Genomic DNA, 10501 nt, shown 5'->3' with positions numbered 1-10501 from the left:
AACAACAACAACAACAACAGTAGTCAAGATTATATTTTGGTTCTTGTGGAGTTGTATTAATTTTCTTTAGCTTCAGTGTGAGCTTGCACATAAGTAGTTGAGACTTGTTGATAATTGATATTTCATTTCACAGTTAGTACTGAACTTACTTTTCACAGCTGATAGTAACCAATATTGCTCCCAATTATGGTCTGTGTATCTTTAAGGTCCTTACTCAGCAGAAATACATATTCCATTCTTACATATTCCATTCATGATTTTCGGCCTTCCCATCAGTTAAGATCAAGGATCAAATCTGGTTTACCAGCTTTTTATACATAAAATTTTATTGGAACATATTCATGTTTGTTTATTCTCATATTGTCTATGACTGTTTTCGCACTGCAGTGGAAGAGCTCATGACAGAAATTATATAGCATATAAGACTTGTGATGTTTATTATCTGACCTTTTAAAAAAATTGTACCATCCTTTTTTTAGACCACTCTTAGGGCCGGTCCATAACAATATTTGCCTCCTCTTCCTTCTTGCTTCCTTCTTTTTCCCTCACTTCTCTCTGACCACTGCCACTTCACAAACATATACAAATACACCACACCCACAGCTGAAAGAAAGCCAGTACTGACTGGGAATAGGGCAAGGAAGGAAGTGGGCAAGCAGACTTATGTAACTTTTATAGGCCCAGATACCTTTATCTGAACATAGAGGCAAAGAATTGTAATTTAAGGGAGTATATTTGTATCAGTGGGGTTAGAGTCAGTGTGAAAACGTTTATGATTTTGTGGTGTTTCTTGTGCACATGTAACAGAAGGTGTGTGGCCTACTGAATGTCACTAAATCTACATTTGGAAATCCACTTATTCCCTTCCAATTTTGAATCATCATCCATTCTTAAGTTCCAATTTCCATTAGGGGACAAGGAGTAGGGAAAGACCCTTGTGAGTAGGAGTTTTACAGAAATTTGTTTTGAAATTTATTCTCTTCTCTATCAAAAATACAGTAGCTCCTTCCCTCCTCCCTTTTCTTTCACTCTGATGTCTTCTCTTTCCTACCCCTTAGTTGATGTAAACAGCAGAATAGGGAAGCCATCGCTCATGCAAATACCACTTTCTGAATTATTCTTGGACTATAGGTAAATCACTTCATCTTGCTTGGATCTACAGTCAACACCTATGGCACCAGTTGCCAGGAAATGAAAAGACATATTGCATTGGGAAAAGTCTGCTGTCAGGGACCTCTTCAAACTGCTGAAAAGAATGCAATTTAAGCTATAGTTTTTTAATCACTTGCTTTGCATCTGAGAGTTGGACGGTGAATGAGGATGATAGAAGAAGAAACGATGCCTTTGAATTATGGTGCTGAAGAAGAATACTGAATATCCCATAAACTACCAAAAGAATAATCAAGTATTCCTTGGAAAGGTACAACCAGAGTGATCCTTGGAGACAAGGACAGTGAAACTTTGTTTGCCATACTTTGGGCATGTTGTTAGTAGTGGCCAGTCTTAGCAATGGACATTATGCTTATGTCAAAATCGAGGGTCAACAAAGGAGACAATAATGCTCAACAAGATGGACGGGCACAGTGATTTTAATGGTGAGCTCAAGTGTGTTAGAGACAATGAAAGTGGCACAATATAGAGTAGGGTTTAGATCTACAGTTCATAGGGTGGCTGTGAGTTGTAGCAAACTCAATGGTACTTAACAATAATAATGTAGATAAAGCACTTAATACTTCTTGTTGTTATTAAGTGCCATCGAGTCACATAGCAACCCTATGTACAATAGTTCTGAAACCTGGTCTACCCTATGCCAGCTTCATTGATTCTGTGACACTCCCCCCATTACCCCAGTCACTAAATCAGTCCATCTCATTGAAGGTCTTCCTCTCTTTCATTGTCCCTCTGACCTCCCAAGCATGATGTTTTCTTTAAGAACTGGTCTATCCTTTCAACATGGCCAACGTATGTCAGATTAAGCAGCATTAAAATCCTTACCTCCAAGGAGGAGCCTGGTTTCACTCTCTCTAGGACAAACCTGTTTGTTCTCCTAGCAGTCCATGGAGTCAATACTCTTCTCTAGTACCATAGCTCAAAAGCATCAATTCTACTTCTATCATTCCTAGTCCTTGTCCATCTTTGTTATGCATAGCAAGTAATTGCAAAGACCATAGCCTGGATCAAGAGCACCTTAGTCTCCTGACTGATATCATTACTCTTCAGTACTCTGGAGAGGTCCCTGGCAGCAGGCTTTCCAACTGATTTTTTTTTAAATTTCCTGGCTGCTGGTACCAATAGTGTTGATGTGGAGCCCTACAAAATGAAGCTGTTAACAATCTCAATTTCTTCACCATCTATTATAATGCTTCCAAGAGCCCAGTGGTGAGAATCATTGTTTTCCTGATGTTGAACATTAATCTATATTGTAGACTATAGTCCTTAACCTTCCTGTGGCTGCAAATGCCTCAGGCCCTGCTCAGTTTCAGCCAGAGGAAATCACTGTGACAAAGTTCCTTTTTATGTAAACAAGTAACATTTGTTAAGCAAATAAACTGAGATGGCTCTGTGTGTTGTTTATGTACTGATTCATTTAATACTTATGATAGACCTTAAACAAACATTCTATTAATTCTATAAAATGTAAAAGAGTTTAAAATTATTTATAAATTTTACTTAATAAAAATGTTTAAAATATTAAAAGATATATAAAAGAGTTGACTGCTAAGTACCTCACTTTGGCATGAAATGTGTTCTTGTTCTAGTCCATTTTCCTCTTCATAGGCTTACATTTCCCATCATACCTTGCAATTAGGCTTAAACCATGTGTGTTGCTGCTAATCAACAGAAGATGGATGTAAGTACAGAATAGAGACAGAAACGAAAATAATATAAACCATTCTCATACTTGAAACCTAAAAACATCCCAAATTAAAATTATCACAGATTCTAGTCTTTGTGACGCTTTGAGGGTATAAGAATCCCCAAAACTTGGAGGCAATCTTTTTTTTAATATTTTTATTTTATTTTATTTTATTATTTTTGTGTGTGTGTACCATCAAATCAGATCTGACTGGTACAGCAGGAGATTGCCCCTCCTTCCCCGGCAGAGCATCTCGTGGATTCAAACCGTGCACCTCTGGGATTGTAGTTGCAGCTTCTTGCCACTAGGCCACCAGACCTCCCCTAGGAGGCAATCTTTATAATAAACTGTAAATAAATTGACGTCTTAAGTCAAGCAATAATTTAACTTAATTAGTATAGAATCTATGCCTTGAACAATGTGCTCTTTTAAGAAAGGTTATCTACAGGGAACAAATTAAGAATAGCAATTAAAAAATATTAGGTGGGAAACTTACTCACCAGTGAGTTTATGCTGATAGTAAAAAATTCAGAAAAGAAAGTGACTGTGGTTATCCAAGTTGAAGAATATAACTAAAGCCACCAAGTTGGGTGATTTGGGAAATCCCCCCCCCCCAGTTTAAGGAACTTGTATTAGTAGACAGACCACGTTCCTGGACAGAGCACTAGACTGCTCCCCACCTTGTGCAGTACAGACTACTGGAGTGCTGCCCAGAGATCACCCCACCACCAGAAGTCTGCTGCCCTGCAGCCTGGAACACGCTGCTTCTCTGCCTAGAGACCACTCTGCTGTTCTGTTCCAAGAGCACCAATATCACAGGTGAAGCCAATTTCTTCCCAAACACCACCTAGATGCCCCAGGCCCCTCCAAGAGGCAGTACTTGAGCTGCAGACCCTTTGGACTGCACCTAGCTTCAGCAATTGTTGGGCCTAGAAGACTACTAATTCACAAGTCATCTCTCTCCTGAACTGAAGCAAATCTTCCCTTGAGTTGAAGGATCAGATAGAAATTTAGGCAGGGTGAGCTTACCTTCCCTCCGCTGGATCAGTGAGCCTCTAAGCCAAGGCTTCAGACCAAGGGTCTGTAAGGTCTCCTGCTTGAAAAATTCTACCAATGAATCAACACAGAAGAAGCAGACTACCTCACATGCTATACAAAACCAACGCTGGATGCCATCTCAAAAAAAGTAATCAAAGCATAGAATCAATGGTTTTCCTGAATCCAGAATATCTGATGGAACTTTCTGACACAGAATTCAAATGAACAGTGATTAAATATTTTCAATGAATGAAAGACAAAGAAGTACAATACAATGCAATCAAAAGCCAAGAGGAACTTTAAAAAGCAATCCAAGACAGTGCAGATAAAACAAACAAGACATCAGAGGCTCTGGAAAAATAAGAAACCACAATCCAGAATATGCTGTCAACATGTTAGAGGGACATGTGTGCACAGTTGAAGATATGGAACACAGAACAAGTGAAATATAAGATAAAATTCTCAGTACTGATTTGCTAGAACAAAAAGCAGAATCAAAATGAAGGAAAAGGGAAAAAGCCTAAAAATAATGTGGAACTCCATCAAAAGGAATAACATGTACATGATTGGAATCCCAGAATGGGAAGAAGCAAGTAAGGGCACCGAGAAAACTGAGGAAGAATTACTAGAAGAAAACTTTTGAAGCATAATGAAGAAGGAGAGAATATATATATACAAGAAGCTGAGTGACATCTATATGGGATAGACCCCCAAAGAAATACTTCAAGACATATCATAGCCAAATTTGCCAGAACCAAAGATAAGGAGAGAATTCTGAAAGTGAGAAATGAAGAGTAATCTATAAGGGACAGCAAATAAGATTAAATGCTGATTTCTCAGCAGAAAACATGAGAACAAGAAGACAATGGGATAACATATATCAAACACTCAAGTATACATCTGTTAACCAAATGTACTGTACCCAGTAAAACTGTCCATCAAATATGACAGAGAGATCTAGATATTCTCAGATAAACAAAATCTAAGAGAGTTTGTAAAACAAGGCCAGAATTGCAGGAAATACTGAGGAAGTCCTTCTTATAGAGATGCCATAGAAAGCAGGTTGGACCAAAGAAACAAGCAATAACATCAAAAAACAACTCAACAACATAATAGCAATGAAACGTTGCTTCTCAATAATTACACTGAATGTGAACGGTTTAAATGCACCAGTGAAGAGAAAATGAGTAGTAGATTGGATAAAAAAACAATACCTATCAACATGCTGTTTACAAGAGATACACATGAAAAGTGAAGATAAAAAAAGACTAAAAATGAAAGGGTGGAAAATATATATACCGTGAAAATGGCAACCAGAAAAAAACGCAGAACTAGCAATATTAATCTCTGATAAAATAGATTTCAGTATAAGAATCATCAAAGAGGACAAGGCAGCTCACTGGATAGTGCTTAAAGGGTCATTAAAACAACAGGATGTAACCATAATAAATATCTATGCACCAAATGATAGAGATGTAAAATATACAAAGCAAACATTAACAGAACTGAAAAAAAGAAATACGCCACTCTCAAGAAAAGATAGAAATACCAGGAAGAAACTCAACAGAGATGCTGAAGAATTAAACCATCAGCTTGATCTCATAGATGTATACTGGCTAACACCGCCCCCTCCCCAAAAGCACAGTACACCTTCCTCTCCTATGTACATGGAACATTTTCCAGAATAGATCACCTTTTAGGTCACAAAGCAAGCATCCATAAAGTTAAAAAACATATAAACACAAAGAATTTTCTCAAACCATGATACTACAAAATTAGATATTAACAACAAAAGGATAAAGGGGAGAAACCCCATACATTTGGAAATTGAACAAAACCCTGATTGAACAAGACTGGGTGAGAGAAGAAATAAAAAAAATGAAATAAAAAAGTTTCATGAAACAAATGACAATGAAGACACTACTTACCAAAACCTCTGGGAAACAGCCAAACCAGTAATCAAAGGTCAATTTTAGCAATAAGCAAACACATAAAAAGGGGGAGAAAAAGAATTGTTCTTTAACCCAACATCTCCAAAAAGTTGAAGAAGAGCAACAAGAAAACCTGATAATCCGCTTAAAAAAACTGAAATGATAAAAAGTAGGGCAGAAATAAATGAAATAGAAAACAGAAAAAACAATTGAAAGCATCAACAGGACCAGGAGTTGGTTCTTCAAAAAGCTCAATAAAATCAGCATACCACTAGCAAAATTAACAAAAGAAGGAAAAGACAAAAATAATCAGAATAAGAAATGAAAGGGGCAATATCACAATAGAACCAACTAAAATAAAAACATTAACAATAGAATATTATGAAAAAACCTATCATCAAACAAATATGAAAACCTAGAAGATATGGACAAATACTTAGAAACTCACAACCTACCTAAACTGACATAGACAGAAGTAGAATTTCTGAACAGATCCATTACAAAAGAAGAAACTGAACAGGTAATAAAACAACTTCCAACCCCAAAAAAGCCCTGGTGAATTTTATCAAACATTCAGAGAAGAACTGTCACCAATTCTACATAAACTATTTCAGAAAATAGAAAAAGATGGAATTCTCCCAGACTCATTCTATGAAACAAACATATCCTTGATACCAAAGCCAGGTAAAGACTCCACCTAAGTAGAAAATTATAGGCCAATATCTCTCATGAACATAGATGCAAAAATCATGAATAAAATCCTGGCCAATAGAATCCAATGAAGATAAAAAAAAATTCACCATGACCAAGTGGGATTCATAACAGGTATGCAAGGATGGTTCAACATAAGAAAAACAATCAATGTAATTTATCACATAAACATAGCAAAGAACAAGAACCATATGATCCTATCAATTGATGCAGAAAAGGCCTTTGACAAAATCCAACACCCTTTCCTGATTAAAACACTCAACAAGATAGGATTAGAGGGGAATTTCTTCAACATAGTAAAAAGTATATATGCAAACCCGAAAGCCAACATAGTTATCAATGGAGAGAGATAAAAGGCATTCCCTTTGAGAACAGGAACTAGGTAAGGATGCCTCCTATCACCTCTCTTACTCAATATCGTACAGGAAGTCTTACCAATAGCAACAAGACAAGAGAAGGAAATAAGAGGTATCAAAATTGGCAAAGAAGAGGTAAAATGATCCCTATATGCAGATGGTATGATAGTATAATTAGAAAACCCTAAAGACTCAGCTAGAAAACTCCAGAACATAGTCAACCAATTCAGCAAAGTGGCAGGATACAAGATCAACATACAAAAATCAATTGGATTTCTCTAGAATGACAAAGAGAATAGAGAAATGGAATGAAGAAAACCAATACCCTTCACAATAGTGAATCACAATATTAAATACTTGGGAGTAAAGCTAACTAGAAACACAAAACACTTATTCAAAGAAAACAAAAACATTACTACAAGAAACAAAAGGAGACCTGGAGAAATGAAAGAATATACCAAGCTCATGGTTAGAAGACTCAATGTTGTGAAAATGACTTTTCTACCAAAGACAATCTACAAGTTCAATGCAAGCCCACTACAAATACCAATTCCATTCTTCAACGAGATGGAAAAGGCGATTTCCAATTTCATCTGGAATGGAAGGATACCTCAAATAAGTATAGCACTCCTGAAAAAGAGAAAGAAGAAAGGAGGCATCTCACTCCATGATTTCTAATCCTAATACACAGCCGTGATACTGGCACATTTATAGGTAGATCAATGGAACACAATGGACAGCCCAGAAATCAACTCATCGACCTATTGTCAACTGATTTTTTTAAGGAGATGAAATCAGTTAAGTGGGGAAAGGAAAGCCTCTTTAATAAATGGTTTTGGCAAAATTAGAAAACTGTAGGAAACTAGGAAGACTGACACCTCACACTACACACAAAACCCAACTAAAAGTGGATCAAAGAAATAAAACCAAGAACTATTTGGCAATACCATTTCAGACAAGGGTCTCATATTAAAAGTTTAAAGAATCCTACAGGTCCTCCACAAGTAAAAGACTGATAACACAATTACAAAATGGGCAAAAGACATGGGAAGACTTCACAGAGGAAGATACTTGGATGGACAACAGAAACATAAAAAAAAATGCTCAAAATCACTGGCAATAAGAGAGATGCAAAGCAAAACCACAATGAGATACCATCTCCAGCAACAGATACAAAGTTTAACAGGACAGCAAGTAATAATGTTGGAGAGGATGTGGAGAGATAGGAACTTTTGCACACTGTTGGTGGGATTGTAAAATAGTGCAACCACTCTGGAAGGCAGTTTGGTGTTTCCACAAAAAACTGAACATAGATATTTCATATGATCCAGCTATTTCACTGCTTGGAATATGTTGTTGTTTGTTGTTGTTTAATGTCGTCGAGTCGTAGACGACCCATAGCGACCCTATGAACGAACAGCCTGAGCACTGTTCGTACATAGAGTTTCCAGAGGCAAGCCATTTTGGAAGTGGATGCCGCTCCTGCTTCCAGGCTTGGATACAGAAAGTTATTTTTTTAATATCCTGAGAAAATGAGAATTGAAGCACAGATGAAGATTTGTACATCAATGTTCATAGCAGCAGTATTTACCATCGCAAAAACATGGAAACAGCCCAAAGGTTCAAACAAAATTGAACTGATTGAGAAATTATGGTACATTCACAAGATGGAGTATTATGCAGTATGTAGGAGCAATGATTTTAAAAATTACTACCAAACTTGAGAGGGACTGGAGAACTTTATGCTAAGTGAACTAACTCAGTTTCATAAGAACAAATACTGTATAAGACCATTATTGTATAAACAGATAACTAGTAAAATGTGTATGAGGCTCTAAGGGGGGGGAGAATAGGATCATAGCGGGGAGGATAGGTGGCGGAGGGTAATCCTAGGGCCGCACAATCTGATGGGTGGTGGGAGGGGTGGGTTAAGGAAATAGGAAAGATCTGGCATGGAAAATGATGTATACAAACTTTGTAAGTAAACCAGAATAAAATAAAAAATAAATAAACAAAATAAATCCCAAGAACTATAAACTTCTTCAGAGAAAAGCTCTGAAGAACTGTAGAAGTCCTAATGTATGATATGAATAGTCTTCCAACCATCTTGAACAATCTACAACCAGGAGAAAATAAAATAGATGAATGTGACGTTCTTGTTCTTTTTTTTGTAAATTTTTTTTTTTTTACATTTTAATGAAAGTTTACAGAGACTGGATTTCCACTCATTCATTGTTGCACAATTTCCTCCCTGCCCATTCCTCCCCCCGTTTGCTTTTCTCTTTGAAAAGTAAAAAAAAAATAAAAAATTCTTTTATTCTTATACAATACCACACCGCCCCCCCCAAGTCCACTCCACTACGCAGCTTTCATTATGGACTCCTGTCCTGAAAACAACACCTAATTATATATTCCTCCTAAACAGTTCTCTCCCTAATCTATACTTTATCCCATCTTAGTTTCCCCCCAACTCCGATGGCATTATGCAATATTTGTCCTTTTGTGACTGAGATATTTACCTCAGCATAATGTCCTCCATGGTCACCCATTTTGTATAATATTTCATGAGTTCCTTGTTTTTCAATGTAGCATATTATTCTGTTGTGTGAATATAGCAAAGCATCTCTAGCCATTCAGTTTTTGATGGGCACTTGGGTTGTTTTCAGCTCTTTGCTTTTATGAACAAAGGCACAATAAAAATGGGTGTGCATGAATGGGACCTTCTATGAATCAAATCCTTATGCACCTCAAAAGTCTTATCTGACAGGGTCAAAAGGAGACACACAAACTGAGAAAAACTATTTGGCAATGGCACATCTGATAAGGAACTCATATATAAAACTTATAGGATTCTCCACCACCTCAACAAGAAAAAGGTAAGCAAATGGAAAATGGGCACAGAATATGAATTGATCCTTCACCAAAGAAGACATTCAGATGGCAAACAAACACATAAAGAAATGTTAAAATCCCTAGCTCTTAGAGAGATGCAAATAAAAAGAACTATGAGGTGTTATCTCACCCCAGTAAAAGTTCAGCAAAGCACCAAACAACAAATGCTGGAGAGATTGTGGAGAGAACCCTTATTCACTGCTGGTGGGAGTGGAAAATGATGCAATCACTATAGAGGGCAGTATTGGGTTTTCTCAAACTGGAGAGTATTATGCTGAGTGAACTAAACCAGTCCCACAAAGACAAATACTGTATAAAACCATTTTTGGAGAATAAGTATAAGGATTCAAGGGGGGAGGAGGTGAAAGCAGAGGGATGAGGATGTGCAGGAGAAGGGGAGAATTAATCATGGAGTTGCACAATTTGATGGTGGCCTGGTGAGGGAAATTCAAAGACTCTATTATAGAAAACAATGCATTCAAATTTTGTAAATAAACTAGTATAATAATAATGAAAAAAGTTGGAAATAGAAATACCATTTGACCCAGCAATTCCACTACTGGGAATCTACCACAAAGAGACCATAACTGTCACCCACACAGAAATATGCACACCCATGTTTATCGCGGCTTTGTTCACAATAGCAAGGAGTTGGAAACAACCTAAGTGCCCATCAACAAATGAATGGATAGAGAAGCTGTGGTATATTCACACAA

This window comes from Elephantulus edwardii, unplaced genomic scaffold, assembly GCF_000299155.1.
Source record: "Elephantulus edwardii isolate Elephantulus edwardi_28Jun2011 unplaced genomic scaffold, EleEdw1.0 scaffold00083, whole genome shotgun sequence".
NCBI classification, from domain to species: Eukaryota; Metazoa; Chordata; class Mammalia; order Macroscelidea; family Macroscelididae; genus Elephantulus; species Elephantulus edwardii.
The sequence above is the reverse complement of the archived record's forward strand: the minus strand, read 5'-3'. Positions refer to the sequence as shown.